The 16,793-nt window shown below is 34.3% G+C and overlaps 1 protein-coding gene across 1 annotated transcript in view; it reads left to right on the forward strand.

Moving 5' to 3' along the window:
* Positions 1 to 16,793, forward strand: part of MGAT4C (MGAT4 family member C) — a 371,748-nt gene that overhangs the window by 55,777 nt on the left and 299,178 nt on the right. Inside the window, exon 2 of the mRNA XM_057557029.1 lies at positions 6,698 to 6,758. The gene's annotated coding sequence lies outside the window, so the exon portion shown is untranslated. The remainder of the gene's footprint in view (positions 1 to 6,697; positions 6,759 to 16,793) is intronic.

The raw sequence follows: 16,793 nt of genomic DNA on the forward strand, positions 1-16,793 counted from the left end.
ACTTCCTTCAGTAAAAACAAACCAAAACAAACACAGTTTTATGATGCAAAATGCTTAAAAAGTTAAAAATGGATACTTTTCATAAGAGAAAAGAAAAATTGTTTATATTTCTTCCATTTACCTTACTAATGGATCATTTCATTGTTTAAGGTGGCAATAGAATTATCTATATATCTACATTTCAGTTTCAGTTTTGAAAGGTGTTTCCAATAAGATATAAGCTGAAGTTTAGGTCAGTTTCTAGAATAGCTCTTTTTCAGAGTCCTACTAAAGCTAGTATATGTGTCTTTTTGCATTCTTCCCTCCCTATTTTCTGCTTCCAGAAAATTTTCAGCTTTTCTGCTGTAACAAGATTCCAAATGCCTTAAAGGTGGAAGTCATTTGCTTAGAGTGGAAAATCAGAAGGGCTCCTGGGTCTTTGATGACCACAAAGCTGCCAAAGCAGCCCTGGACTTCTCATCTCGATCTCATTCGAACCATCTATCTATCTATCTGTCTATCTATCTATCTATCTATATATCATCTATGTATCTATCTATCTTTCTGTCTGTATTTGTTATTATTATTTGTGCTGTTTGCATTTGGACCTCATCTAACTTCTGGAAACAGTCATGATGATAAGGACAGCACTGAACATGGTACACTCTGTTTGCATCAACCTTTCTTTGGTAATTTCAGTAGATAGTTTTCATTTGCTGATTCCTATGAATCACTCGCTCCAAGTGCATGGTTTTCTGCCCATTCCCCATCATATATATACACATATATACACTATGTATAAAATAGATAACTAATGAGAACCCCCTCATCATCGATATCATCATAGATTACTTTCTATCATTGTCTCCATCATCATTATATTCATCATCAATACTCATCAAGTATTTATTGAGTCTGGCATTGCTTTAAGTGCTGCGGATAGTAGCAGAAGAAAAAATTTTCCTCTACCCTCTAAGGTGTAGTACTGGGACTTTCGAATTGAACTGACAAAAAAACAGATTAAAAGGATAAAAGGCATATGCTCATTTATTTTATTTTTACATGCATGAAGCCTCCATAGAAAAGAAGTGAACCCCCAAGCAGTGGTTAGACTTGGAAGCTTATATTTTTAACAAAGGGCAATAAATTGTGGACTAGACAAAGAAAGAGAAATTTGGGCTTCTAGGAGGGTAGATATATGGGGAAACTAATGGAAAGTAAAGCCTATTTTAGTAAGCTTTTTTGTTTGTTTTGTGGGTTTGTGTTTGTTTGTTTGTTTTGGTGAAGACTTAGTGTTGATTCTCCATCTTCTTTAAGGCCATAAAATCTCCCAGCGAAAGGATTTAGGGCAGTCCTCATTTCTCTGAAGTTTCTGCTTTTAGTCACATAAGGGAAGTCCTGAGAAGGCTTCTTTCTGAATCTGTTGATTCTCAATTACCTTCAGCTCAAAGTAATCCATATTCAAAAGTGGCATATGTTGGGGTGGTATATTCTGATTTCCTACAGGATGTATTATAATATAAAAGCAAACAGGGCCTCTGCTCTTTGTGGGACCTAAAACTGGTAATCATTTTACCAATAATAATAGAAACACATGTAAAATGGAATCTATGACACTTGCTAGGAAAGAGAGATACTCATTACCATCAGATAGTGTCAAAGGAGGTGGGGAGTGTAGCAGGGCCAGGAGTGAGACAGCAGGTACAGTTCTCTCAACCAAAAAAGAAATGTCTTTAGCAAAGAATAATTATCATCCCTAAAAAAAGGCACCATATATCTCTTAAAGGATATTCTAAAATGGGGTAGAAAGTGGACAAACAAACATGTGAGATAGATCTGGTAATGTAAGATTTGGGTGAAGATTATACCAGCCAAGAAACAGTGGAACCCTTTTGTGTTTGAGGAGAGCAAAAACTATTATGCCAGGAGTATCTTGGATAATGGCATGTACTCTGTGTGTGTGTGTGTGTGTGTGTGTGTGTGTGTGTATACACAGCAGGAAAGAATATAATCAGAGAGGCCATGGGAAGGAGTCTGAATTTTAGATTTCTATTTAAGAATAATAGAAATCCATCAGAATGTTGCTGATTGCAGATTTATTTGAGATGGATAAACATATTTTTATATATGCTTAGCAAATACAAGGGCATTTAGGAAATGGAGTAATCATATCTAGTTAATTATATCTAATTGGGAGGAAAGGGAAAAATAAATACCATTACAGATTTTTCTGTAAAGTAGTCTATGTTTGGTTATCAAGGAGACAAATATCCAGTTCATTCATTAAAATCTATCTGATATATCCTTTCCTTTTTTAAGTTACTCTAATTTTATCCTCTTGTGCTTTCTACTTTGTTAAAATAGTGTTTTATCCTATTGCCCCAAAGTTCTTTGTTTGATTCCTTAATATCCTCTTAGATTATAGTAGCGCTCGCTAAGCTCCAGGTACTCTAAAAACTACTCCATTATAGCACTTTTCACACAGGGGTTAAAGATACAAGTTTTGGATCCAGACTATCTGGTTTGAATCTGTGCTTCTCCGTATGCTGTGTGAATTTGGCAAATTTCTGAACTTCTATGTGCTCCAATTTTTCCATGTGTAAAATGAGAATAACAATACTGTCTATAAGGTTGTTGTTAGGATTAAATGAGTTAATACATGTAAGTAGCAAAAAGCAGCATCTGACAAATATGCTAAAATACATATTAACTCTTTCTCTTATGATTACTATTGCATTATATATTGGAGATGACATCCATTCAACTGATTTGTGTGATTAAACAAAACTCCCCTTATAAAACATACCAACTGATGATCACAAAGACATCTACTACATAGTTTATCAGCCAAACAGGGATTACAGCATTCACTTTTCAACTTTAAAAGCATTCTTCTAACTAATCAGAATGCTATTTCAAAATGTAAACTTGATAATAGTTCTCCATTTTTAATGAAGTCAGTTTTATTATCTGACTGGCCCACTGTTTTTCTTTCTAGTGTAATGTAGGTCCTGGTTTAAACTTGGTTCAGGCATACAGATGGCCAACAGGCACATGAAAAGATGCTCTACATTACTAATTATTAGGGAAATGCAAATCAAAACTACAATCAGGTATTAGCTCACACCAGTCAGAATGGCCATCATCAAAAAATCCACAAACAATAAATGCTGGAGAGGGTGTGGAGAAAAGGGCACCCTCATGCATTGTTGGTGGGAATGTAAATTGATACATCCACTATGGAGAGCAGTATGGAGGTTCCTTAAAAAACTAAAAATAGAACTACCATATGACCCAGAAATCCCACTACTGGGCATATACCCAGAGGAAACCATAATTCAAAAATACACATGCACCCCAATGTTCATTGCAGCACTGTTTACAATAGCCAGGACAAGGAAGCAACCAAAATGTCCATCAACAGAGGAATGGATAAAGAAGTTGTGGTACATATATACAATGGAATATTACTCAGCCATAAAAAGGAACGAAATTGGGTCATTTGTAGAGACATGGTTGGACCTAGAGACTGTCACACAGAGTGAAGTAAGTCAGAAAGAGAAAAACAAATATCATGTATTAATGCATACATGTGGAATCTGAAAAAAATGGTATAGATGATCTTATTTATAAAGCAGAGATAGAGACACAGACGTAGAGAACAAACATATGGATACCAAGGGGGAAAGGGAGGTTGGGATGAATTAGGAAATTGGGATTGACATGTATACACTACTGTGTATACACATATATACACTGTGTATAAAATAGATAACTAATGAGAACCTACTGTATAGCACAGGGAACTCTACTCGATACTCTGTGGTGACCTAAATGGGAAGGAAATCCAAAAAAAGAGGGGATATGTAAATGTATTGCTGATTCACTTTGCTGTACAGTAGAAACTAACACAATATTGTAAAACAACTATGCTCCAGTAAAATTTTTTTTAAAAAAATGCTTCAGCAGTTTCTCTTTTCTTCAGAAAATTCACTGTGACCCTTGTGTGGCCCCCTCATCATCAATATCATCATAGATTACTTTCTATCATTGTCTCCATCATCATCATATTCATCATCATCATCACCATCAATCATTTTCATGTCCTAAGGCTTGTGCTGAATATTTTATGTGGAATTTACCTTTTAATCCTCACAAAACCTCATGAAGTGAGTATTTTTATTCTCCTCATTTATGAAATGGGGAAACTGAGGCTAAGAGAGTTTAGACTACTTTCCTAATTCATACAACTTGTGAGAGATAGAGCCAGATTTCAAAGCCTGATTGTCTGACACCAGAGCCCTTGGCATTGAACTTAAGTTATATCACCTCCCCTGTAAACGTGTTTGTTAAAAGAAAAGTGAACAACTATATGATTAAGTGCCTTTTCTTATCTCCTTTCTTTTACATCTCAGCCTCATTTCCTGCCACTCCCCCACATCACTGTGTACAATCCAGCCATTTCAATCTTATTTTCTTTGCACTGAAATGTTTATTTTGTCTCTAGGCTTTCACACATGCTGAACCCTCTTCCTGGAGCATTTTCCCTTGTCCAGTTTCTCTGGATGATACCTCATCATGTGAAGTGATAGATTCAATCACACTTATTCTTTTATACTTTTTATCATCTGCTCCACTTTTATTTGGTGCCCCATTCTGTTCTTACAGTCATAGTATTGATCACCTTCTATTTTAAATGTCAATTTACATGTCTCTGTCTCCCAACTAGACCATAGGTTCTGTTAAGGCAAGTACAGTGTCTACCTTCTCTACCACTGAATTACTAGTGTGTTGGCGCATAATGAACACTTGAGAACATAAAGGAACCTTGCATCAGATGGAGTTAAACAGTCAAGGAAGACTTTATTCAAGACTATTGCAAAAGGGGGGAGATATTGAACTTAACTCTGCTGAAATATATGGTGGGAAATTTTTAAGAGCTGACCTGATCTGGTCAAAAAATACTAGAAGATGAGGACTTGCCTGGTGGTGCAGTGGTTAAGAATCCACCTGACAATGCAGGGGACACAGGTTCGAGCCCTGATCCGGGAAGATCCCACATGCCGCGGAGCAACTAAGCCTGTGCGCCACAACTACTGAGCCTGCACTCTAGAGCCTGCGAGCCACAACTACTGAAGCCCACGTGCCTACAGCCCATGCTCCACAACAAAAGAAGCCACCAAAATGAGAAGCCCGAGCACCACAATAGAGAGTGGCCCCACTCGCCACAACTGGAGAAGCAACGCGTGCAGCAACGAAGACCCAGTGCAGCCAAAAATAAATTAATTAATTAAAAAAAATAATACTAGAAGATGTTAGGGGGAAGTTAGTCAATGTGATGAGGTCATTTGGGTTTGTTAATAGTGCCTATTATTAGGCTTGGACCCTCACCTAGAGGCTAGGAGATAGAGACACTATCTTTCTTGATGATTACATCTCAAAAGGGTGGCTCCCAAGTCCTTGAGAAAGACATTCCTGTGCTGTAAAACTGGCAAGAGGTTGGGAAAAGATTTATATCTCAAAGGGCCAGAAAAATAATTCATAATTGCAAGTTTAAAGTAAATGCTCTGAGAAAAGGTAGGTCAGGGGCCTAAAATCAGGAAGAAACCTATGTAAAGTTTAGTCAAGCCTAGGGGAATTGTAAGGCCATCTTAGTCAAGATCTATTTGTTAAATAAATGGATAATTAACCAGAAAATTTGAACACTCCATTATACAGTGAATAAAGTTTGACATGTAGTAATTAAGGACTTTTACATGACTTTGTATTTATAGAATTTAAATACACACATGACATTTGGCTTTTTAAATATTCAAACTAATTGTTCTGATTACATTTGCATATTTTTCTAATTCATAAAAATAAACTAACATTATTATAATATGGTACTTCACAAGTAGGTTAATGTTTTAATTGAACATTTTAGTTCTCAAATACTGAAGCTTCCAAGAAATTATTGATGATGTTAAAGTTCATTGTAAATAATAACTCAATATAAACATAGTAACTGGATAGAGCAAAAATAATTTTATTGCATGCTAACTGAAGCATGCAATATTTTATTTTTTTAATATTTATTTTATTTTTTCTTGCATATTTTAAATGGTGTTTAATATTGCTTAAATTATTGTGGCTGTAAAGGACATACATCTAATCTAATTAAACCTGTGTAATTTCAAAGAAGGTAAACTTAGTAGCTACATTAATATTACATTAATATTGCCCAAAGTGTCATTGAATATGGTATTGGTAATGTTTTCAAAGTATTTTTGCTTTCATTTTTTGTACATTAAGAATTTTATGAATCACCTCAAATATAGGACAGCAGTTAATTTAGCTAAATCTATCGTAAGAATTTATCATTCTTTAAATTATATGGTTTAGTTTTTTTTCCTTTCCAGCATCACCCTTGTCTCTCCCAATTCCAGAAGCCCAACTATGTACATGTTTATGGAGGTTAATCCCAGACCTGAATTTCATTAACTGACCATAGCCGTAGTTGAGCTTCTACAGTAATGAGTTCATTGGGCAGAAATCTTGCAAAGATATGGGGGAAAGAGGAGGGGTAAATATTATCTGCATTTGAAAGGACCAAATTTACAAATCAGTACTCTTTAACGCAATTTTTTTCTCCTTGACTAACTGGGAGTTTATTTGCATGCATTCTAAGTGGCAGGGCATGGGAAACTAAGACTTTTGTCATTTTGATTTAACACAGACTCACCCAGAAAGCACAACCCTGATTTTGCATGAGAAGGACCATCTATGGAACCTAAAACGTGAGTACTATTGATTTTGTGCTACTGAATTCTGCTATGCTATATAACTGACCTTGTGATAAGACGTGGCCTTTATTAAGATACATAATGAAAGTCTTGATTAAGTTTAAGTGCAGACCATAAGAAGTGCAGAAAGTAAGAATTGATATGTCTGTTCTATTGTTCAGTTTAAAGAATTCTAGTAGTTAGTAGATACTTAACTTTGAAGAAGATAATATATCCGTGCTATTCACTGATACTTAGTTTAAAGCAGATAGCTTTATATACTTTTGATATTCCAATTTATTTATGGTTGATAAAATTTATTAAAAAAATCCCTTACAAATAAACATTTCCCATGCTATTTTGTTCATAATTTATTTTTTCATCTTTTCTATGATCAATATCCCAGAGTACTTAGAGCCTATATTTATTGTCTCAGTTTTTCTCTGAGTTTTTTTTTCAAATGGAATAAGTAGTCAGTTAAAGATAAAAGATTGGTGCACCTTTCGTCCTTGTTCTGTCACAGATCCGTCTTTCCGTTACTTACTAATTGTTGGCATCTCTTCTCCCTGTTTGGCTTCTGATAAGTTGTCTTTGATAACCTGCTGTTTTATTCTTGAACTTTGCCATGGCTACAACTGTGGGGTATCAGAACTGTCAAAAATAAAAGTAAAAGAGCAAGAGGCACAGAGCTTATGAAAGTTAGAGAAGACATAAAGCCTGGTATCGACTGATGAATTTTCCACTGGCAGGTAGTGTTCACTTTATCCCATTTGTTGTCACGGTACACAGTACCTGAAATAATAAGGGAATTTTTCCCCCCAATAATGGACGATGGGGGCTGTTTGCTTTGTGAGAATCTGCCAAGGCAACATGCCATGTGGCTTTATCTTTGAAAGTGAGGATGAAACAAGCTTGCCTGGCTGCAGATAAGCGACTTAGAAGGAATCCTATTCAGATGTACCTGTCATTAATTTATCTGGAGGTTTTGTGATTCATACATACTACTCTATGTGCGATGAAGCATTAAATTGGTTTCCTCTGGGAGCAGGTCACATTCAGGGGTCGTCAGACCTAAGCTATAGGATGGTGCATGCTTGATTCATATAGCCTCTCACTACTGAATTTTTATCTATTAGAGGACTGGTAACGTGAACATATGTTAGATGATCTCTTGGAACATTTCAACAGCAAAGGGATTGACAAAAATTTGTCTATTAATATGCAGGTGTATGTAACAAAAAATTAATCAACCTTTCTGCTGTTAGTATAGTCATTTATCCTGATAATTAAGTAGTTATACATATGTTTCCCAATAATAGCCTAGCCCTTGATGAATGCATTTCTATGACTCCTTTATTTATTGAAACAAAGGGATATGTACTTAAGTGCATTACTTTATAGTGCAAAAAAAATGCAGAGCTGATTTGAAACAGGTCTCCTGAAAGAAAAACTTTAGAAAACAAAGAGTTTTCCCATTTATAATATAGTTTTCTACTGTGGCAATTCTACTTTATTACTCTATATATTTTGAAAAAAAATGGCATACCCTGGAAAATGAGACAGATACTGGTTCAAATTTGAAAGGAACATAAAAGAAAGAGATGCCTATTTATATGTTAACATTGTGCTGAGAGACTTTCATATGGATTTTTTTTTTGATGTGGGATATTTAACAAATGCAAAAACAAAAACAAAAAAACCCTATTCTTCATTTTATTATTGCTGTGATGGGGTATATAAAACTAAAACCTAATATCTTCCCTTGGGTTTTTAACTGTGCTCCATTTTGTATAAAATAAGCCAATAAATGGCAAAGAGGTAGTTAAATGAAAGCAGTCAGTGAAATCTTTCTAAAGTGTCTTTAGCATGCATGACAGCAGTTTTAACTGTGGGTAAATTAGCGATATAAACTGATAGGTTTTCCCTATTTTTTTAATTTAAGATTGTTTCTTATATTCTGTATTGCAATACAAAACAACTTGATCATTTCATGAAGCAGCAAAATGAAAACTCTTACAACTGGATGAAAATGATGATTCTATGCTGCATTTTTATACGGTGTAATTCTTCAGATTTTATCCTAGGTGTGAAAATGTGGAACATTTAACATAAACTGGAATTTTCCTATTAATGAGTTATAGCATAATTAGGGCATTACTGTAGGAACCTACTAAGTCATTTATGCACGATTCACAATATTTAAATAAGATATTCTTCACATTTCACAAGCCTTAAATTAAACAGTCGTCTTAAAACCTTGCAAGGCCTCCTAATAAACAGGAGTGTGAAATAAATATATTTAATAATATTATTTTAAGATTTCAATATATTCTAGTAAGCATTTTTCTGAAAAGAAAAGAAAGAAAAGCAGTTCATGAAACTAGGAAAAAAATACTGTTATACCTATGCAAAGTACACATGATTAGGCATATTTCTGCCCTCTTCTCTCCATTCCAATTTTGTTTTTTGCTATAGACAATAAAAAATGCATAAACTTTGAATTTTCCATATCTTTCTTTAAACCTATTATATACCTCACTACAAGGTATTTTCTTAATTTCTTTTTTTTTTTAAGAATTTCATTTATTTATGTATTTATGTATTTATTTATTTATTTATTTTTGGCTGTGTTGGGTCTTCGTTTCTGTGCGAGGGCTTTTCTCTAGTTGCAGCAAGCGGGGGACACTCTTCATCGCGGTGCGCGGGCCTCTCACTATCGCGGCCTCTCTTGTTGCGGAGCACAGGCTCCAGACGCGCAGGCTCAGTAGTTGTGGCACACGGGCTTAGTTGCTCCGCGGCAGGTGGGATCTTCCCAGACCAGGACTCGAACCCGTGTCCCCTGCATTGGCAGGCAGATTCTCAACCACTGCGCCACCAGGGAAGGCTTTAATTTCTTTTTTTTTTTAAGAAAAATCTTTTATAAATACAGACTAAATTCACGTTATTTTCAGAATGAAAATAACATGAACCATTTATGGAATAAAATGGAATAAAATGAACCATTTTGTTAGAGACAAAGGATTTAACAAGTATTTTGTTGCGTAGATTATAATGGTACTTTTAAACAGTTTTTTATATCCCTCATGAATTTTTCCTCTGTTCTTTTATAAGTTTAAGGTGTACAGCATTATAATTTAACATCTGTATACACCAAAGAGAGATTACCACCACAAGTCTAACTACCATCCAACTGCATACAGTTGACCCCCTTCACTTATTTTGCCCACTCCCAAATCCCTTCTACTTAGGTAATCACTAATCTTATCTCTATCTATAAGTTTATTTTTATTGGTTAGTTTTGTTTTTTTAGATTTTACGTATGAGTGAAATCTTAAGGTATTTGTATTTTTCCATCTGACTTATTTCACTTAGCATTATTCTTTTAAGGTCCATCCATGTTGTCACAAATGGCAGGATTTCATTCTTTTTATGGCTGAGTAGTATTCCATTGCATAAATACACCACATCTTTATCCATTCTTTTATTGATGGACACTTAGGTTGTTTCCACATCTTGGCTATTGTAAATAATGCTGCAGTGAACATAAGGGTACATATATCTTTTTGAATTAGTATTTTCATGTTCTTCAGGTAAATACCCAGAAGTTTAATAGCTGGGTCATATTGTGGTTCTATTCATAATTTTTTGAGGAATCTCCATAACTATTTTCCATAGTGGCTACACCATTTTACAGTCCCATCAACAGTGTATGAGGGTTCCCTTTTTCCACATCCTCTACAACATTTGTTATTTCTTGTCTTTTCAATAACAGCCATTTTTTTTCTCTTTTCTTTACATGGTGAGTAAATCCCCACATTTCAGACTCTGCTTAAATAGATTAAATATCACCTCTTCTAAAAAGTATTTTCTAGTTGTCTAATCTAGTCTTGATCTCTCACAGACTTCTTTGATCTCATAGCATTTGCCATAATATTTAAGTATTTTACCTATATTTTATAAATATTAATTATATAAATAATATACTATATATAAAGAGAAAGACTATAATTTACCTGTTTATATTTTGTCTGTTATACAAAACTTAAGCACAATTTCAGTGCCTAGCATAGTGCCTAGTATATAATAAATAGTCAATAAAATTTGTTGAGTGCATGAAATCAGATAATTAAAACAAAATAATTCCATAACTAAGAGTATAAGAAATATAAAGTATGTATTAAATATATAGTACAAAAAGTTATATAATTACTGGTTAATTTAACAAAATAATTACAAATATCAGATACAAACAGAGAAGTCAGCAAGCTTCACACAGTAGCTTCTCCACAAAACAACTGAACCCTACCAATACCTATTAGATATTAAGTGCCATGGAATCTGTAAGTAGTATTGTCTTAGAGTAATTATGAAATTTTCCATGGATATCTTTTGAAATAGTTTAAAGAAAAACAAAAATATCTATGATTTTTAAAAACAACCAGTTATTTTACAAGTGTTTATTGAGAGCTATGTATGAAACTGTGCAAAAGTCTATAGGAGATTTATTATTGTAAATGGTTAACTCTCACCTCATGGGATCAATATATAGTAAGAAAATTCAATATATACTTTTAAAAAGTTGAAGTAGAGCTTTAACTGTAGAGCAGAAGTTGAAAATGTTGATGGCATTTAGCAGAACTACAGTTCATTTTTAGCTGAGGGAAATAGCAACAGCATACTGCAGAGGTTAATTTGACACTAATCTTTGAAGAAAGCTGAAGGAATTCTTGGCACAGGGAATAGCATAAGAAAAGGCATGAAGAAGGTGTTTAGTAAGAATTAGTTGCTCATTTCAACAGGTATATCAAATAAATGTAGGAGGATATATTATGTTATGTTTGGTAGCTGCTTTGGATGGAAGTTATATTTGAAAATAGATTAGGACAAGAGTGTCGAAGATTTAATTCTAGTTTAAGAAATAGGGATTTTGTTGGCATGTAGCTAAGTCCCTAGAATATGTTCAATCTCTTCTTATTTTAGAAGCCTAAAAAAGAAGAATGTGGTTATTTTGAATGATGGTTTACACAGAAAAATCTGGCATTACGTATTATAAGATCTCCCTTTTGTATGTGCTATATATTTGCATACGTGCATACATGCCACACACACACATGTGTGTCGGGGTGTGTGTGTATATGTGTGTGTGCATGTGTGCATAGTAAATGTGTATCACTTAATCTGGCTTTATTTTAAAAATAGATTAGAGGAAGAGTCAGTGTCATTATGTATGGAAACTACTGGTCACTTCAGCAAATACTCAATAAACTGATAAAGCAAGGAAACATGAAATAAAATATCAGATGAAGGGCATATCTTTCAGAGACACACTTGAGGAAAAACTCATAAGAATGATGACTTGTGAACCCATTATACATATACATATATCCACTCTTTTTTTAGATTCTTTTGCCATTTAGGCCATTACAGAGTATTAAGTAGAGTTCCCTGTTCTATACAGTAGGTCCTTATTAGTTATCTATTTTATATTTAGTACTGTCTATATAAACATCCCAGTCTCCCAATTTATCCCTCCCCCCCTTACTCCCTGGAAACCATAAGTTTGTTTTCTACATCTTTGACTCTACTTCCATTTTGTAAATAAGTTCATTTTTCCAAAAAAAAAAGTTTAATTAGACCTTGATGACCAAAAAGCCAAGATATCTGTAACCTATTACTTCCCTAAACATATTCTTTATAGCACATACAATGCAAGATGTAAATAGGAATTTTGTGATAATTTTTTTTGTAATTGATAATTGATAACTTCAAAGAAATTTGGGAAATATCATATACAATACCTGTTTTAGATATGAAAAACCACAACAATCTATTAAAAATGTGAAGCATTACACTAATAAATTTTTTGCTATTTAACCCAGTATTTACCAAGCTAATTTAACTACTGCGTAATACTTATTTTAAGGCCATGATCTTTCCATGATTCTATGTTACCTCGATGCAGATTTACAGTATCATTTTCTGAAAGCATTTACAGTAAGAAAAATAAATGCAAACTTTTATTGTTTGGTATTTTATGAACTGTTTAAGAATCTTGGCATATTTCTAGATTGCAAAGTTATTCTCCTATATTTTCTCTTTTTTTAACAACTTTATTGGAGTATAATTGCTTTACAATGGTGTGTTACTTTGTACTGTATAACAAAGTGAATCAGCTATATGTATACATATATCCCCATATCCCCTCCCTCTTGCAACTCCCTCCCACCCTCCCTATCCCACCCCTCTAGGGGAACACAAAGCACCAAGCTAATCTCCATGTGCTATGCAGCTTCTTCCCACTAGCTATCTATTTTACATTTGGTAGTATATATATGTCAATGCTACTCTCTCACTTCGTCCCAGCTTACACTTCCCCCTGCCTGTGTCCTCAAGTCCATTCTTGACGTCAGTGTCTTTATTCCTGTCCTGCCCCTAGGTTCTCCAGAAACATTTTTGTTTATTTTTTTAGATTCCATATATAAGTGTTAGCATACGGTATTTATTTTTCTCTTTCTGACTTACTTCACTCTGTATGACAGTCTCTAGGTCCAGCCACCTCACTGCAAATAACTCAGTTTCATTTCTTTTTATGGCTGAGTAACATTCCATTGTATATATGTGCCACATCTTCTTTATCCATTCATCTGTCAATGGACATTTAGGTTGCTTCCATGTACTGGCTATTGTAAATAGTGCTGCAATGAACATTGTGGTACATGATACTTTTTGAATTATGGTTTTCTCAGGGTATGTGCCCAGTATTGGGATTGCTGGGTCATATAGTAGTTCTGTTTTTAGTTATTTAAGGAACCTCCATACTGCTCTCCATAGTGGCTGTATCAATTTACATTCCCACCAACAGTGCAAGAGGGTTCCCTTTCTCCACACCCTCTCCAGCATTTGCTGTTTGTAGATTTTTTCATGATGGCCATTCTGACTGGTGTGAGGTGATATCTCATTGTAGTTTTGATTTGCAATTCTCTAATGATTAATGATGTTGAGCATTTTTTTCATGTGTTTGTTGGCAATCTGTATGTCTTCTTTGCAGAAATGTCTATTTAGGTCTTCTGCCCATTTTTGGATTGGGTTGTTTGTTGTTTTGTCATTGAGCTGCGTGAGCTGCTTGTAAATTTTGGAGATTAATCCTTTGCCAGTTGCTTCGTTTGCAAATATTTTCTCCCATTCTGAGGGTGGTATTTTTGTCTGGTTTATGTTTTCCTTTGCTGTGCAAAAGATTTTAGGTTTCATTGGGTTCCATTTGTTTATTTTTGTTTTTATTTGCATTTCTCTAGGAGGTGGGTCAAAAAGGATCTTGCTGTGATTTGTGTCATAGAGACCTCTGCCTACGTTTTCCTCTAAGAATTTTATAGTGTCTGGCCTTACATTTAGGTCTTTAATCCATTTTGAGTTTATTTTTGTGTATGGTGTTAGGGAGTGTTCTAATTTCATTCTTTTACATGTAGCTGTCCAGTTTTCCCAGCACCACTTATTGAAGAGGCTGTCTTTTCTCCATTGTATATTCTTGCTATATCAAAGATAGGCTGACCATATGTGTGTGGGTTTATCTCTGGGCTTTCTATCCTGTTCCATCGATCTATATTTCTGTTTTTGTGCCAGTACCATACTGATCTGATTACTGTAGCTTTGTAGTATAGTCTGAAGTCCAGGAGCCTGATTCCTCCAGCTCCATTTTTCTTTCTCAAGATTGCTTTGGCTATTCGGGGTCTTTTGTGTTTCCATACAAATTGTAAAAACTTGTTCGAATTTTGTGAAAAATGCCACTGGTAATTTGTTAGGGATTGCACTGAATATGTAGATTGCTTTGGGTAGTATAGTCATTTTCACAATGTTGATTCTTCCAATCCAAGAACATGGTATATCTCTCCATCTGTTTGCATCATCTTTAATTTCTTTCATTAGTGTCTTATACTTTTCTGCATACAGGTCTTTTGTCTCCTTCGGTAGGTTTATTCCTAGGTATTCTATTCTTTTTGTTGCAATGGTAAATGGGAGTAATTCCTTAAATTCTCTTTCAGAGTTTTAATCATTAGTGTATAGGAATGAAAAGATTTCTGTGCATTAATATTGTATCCTGCTACATTACCAAATCCATTGATTAGCTCTAGTAGTTTTCTGGTAGCATCTTTAGGATTCTCTATGTATAGTATCACGTCATCTGCAAACAGTGACAGCTTTACTTCTTTTCCAATTTGGATTCCTTTTATTTCTTTTTTTTCTCTGATTGCTGTGGCTAAAACTTCCAAAACTATGTTGAATAATAGTGGTGAGAGTGGACAACCTTGTCTTGTTCCTGATCATAGTGGAAGTGGTTTCAGTTTTTCACCATTGAGAACGATGTTGGCTGTGGGTTTGTCATATATGGCCTTTATTATGTTGAGGTAAGTTCCCTCTATGCCTACTTTCTGGAGGGTTTTTATCGTAAATGGGTGTTGAATTTTGTCAAAAGCTTTTTCTGCGTCTATTGAGATGATCATATGGATTTTATCCTTCAATTTTTTAATATGGTGTATCACATTGATTGATTTGCATATATTGAAGAATCCTTGCATTCCTGGGATAAATCCATTTGATCATGGTGTATGATCTTTTTAATGTGCTGTTGGATTCTGTTTGCTAGAATTTTGTTGAGGATTTTTGCATGTATGTTCATCAGTGATATTGGCCTGTAGTTTTCTTTCTTTGTGACATCTTTGTCTGGTTTTGGTATCAGGGTTATGGTGGTCTTGTAGAATGAATTTGGGAGTGTTCCTTCCTCTGCTATATTTTAGACGAGTTTGAGAAGGATAGGTGTTAGCTCTTCTCTGAATGTTTGATAGAATTCACCTGTGATGCCATCTGGTCCTGGGCTTTTGTTTGTTGGAAGATTTTTAATCACAGTTTCAATTTCAGTGCTTGTGATTGGTCTGTTTATACTTTCTATTTCTTCCTGGTTCAGTCTAGGAAGGTTGTACTTTTCTAAAAATTTGTCCATTTCTTCCAGGTTGTCCATTTTATTGGCATATAGTTGCTTATAGTAATCTCTCATGATCCTTTGTATTTCTGCATGTCAGTTGTTACTTCTCCTTTTTCATAATAATTCTATTGATTTGAGTCTTCTCCCTTTTTTTCTTGATGAGTCTGGCTAATGGTTTATCACTTTTGTTTATCTTCTCAAAGAACCAGCTTTTGGTTTTATTGATCTTTGCTATCATTTCCTTCATTTCTATTTCATTTATTTCTTATCTGATCTTTATGATTTCTTTCCTTCTGCTAACTTTATGGTTATTTTGTTCTTCTTTAGCTAATTGTTTTAGGGGTAAGGTTAGGTTGTTTATTTGAGATGTTTCTTGTTTTGTAAGGTAAGACTGTATTGCTATAAACTTCCCTCTTAGAACTGCTTTTGCTGCATCCCATAGGTTTTGGGTCGGCATGTTTTCACTGTCATTTTTTTCTAGGTATTTTTTGATTTCTTCAGTGATCTCTTGGTTATTTAGTAGTGTATTGTTTAGCCTCCATGTGTTTGTATTTTTTACAGTTTTTTTTCCTGTAATTGATATCTAGTCTCATAGCATTGTGGTTGGAAAATATACTTCTATGATTTCAGTTTTCTTACAATTTACCAAGGCTTTATTTGTGACCCAAGATATGATGTATCCTGGTGAATGTTCCATGAGCACTTGAGAAGAAAGTGTGTTCTGTTGTTTTTGGATGGAATGTCCTATAAATACCAATTAAGTCCATCTTGTTTAATGTATCATTTAAAGCTTGTGTTTCCTTACTTATTTTCCTTTTGGATGATATGTCCATTTGGGAAAGTGGGGTGTTAAAGTCCTCCACTATTATTATGTTACTGTCGATTTCCCCTTTTATGGCTGTTAGCATTTGCCTTATGTATTGAGGTGCTCCTATGTTGGGTGCATCAATATTTACAATTGTTATATCTTCTTTTTGGATTGATCCCTTGATCATTATGTAGTGTCCTTCTTTGTCTCTTGTAAATCTTCATTTTAAAGTCTATTTTGTCTGATATGAGTATTGCTACTCCAGCTT

This window comes from Balaenoptera acutorostrata, chromosome 11 (genome assembly GCF_949987535.1).
Source record: "Balaenoptera acutorostrata chromosome 11, mBalAcu1.1, whole genome shotgun sequence".
Taxonomy (NCBI): Eukaryota; Metazoa; Chordata; class Mammalia; order Artiodactyla; family Balaenopteridae; genus Balaenoptera; species Balaenoptera acutorostrata.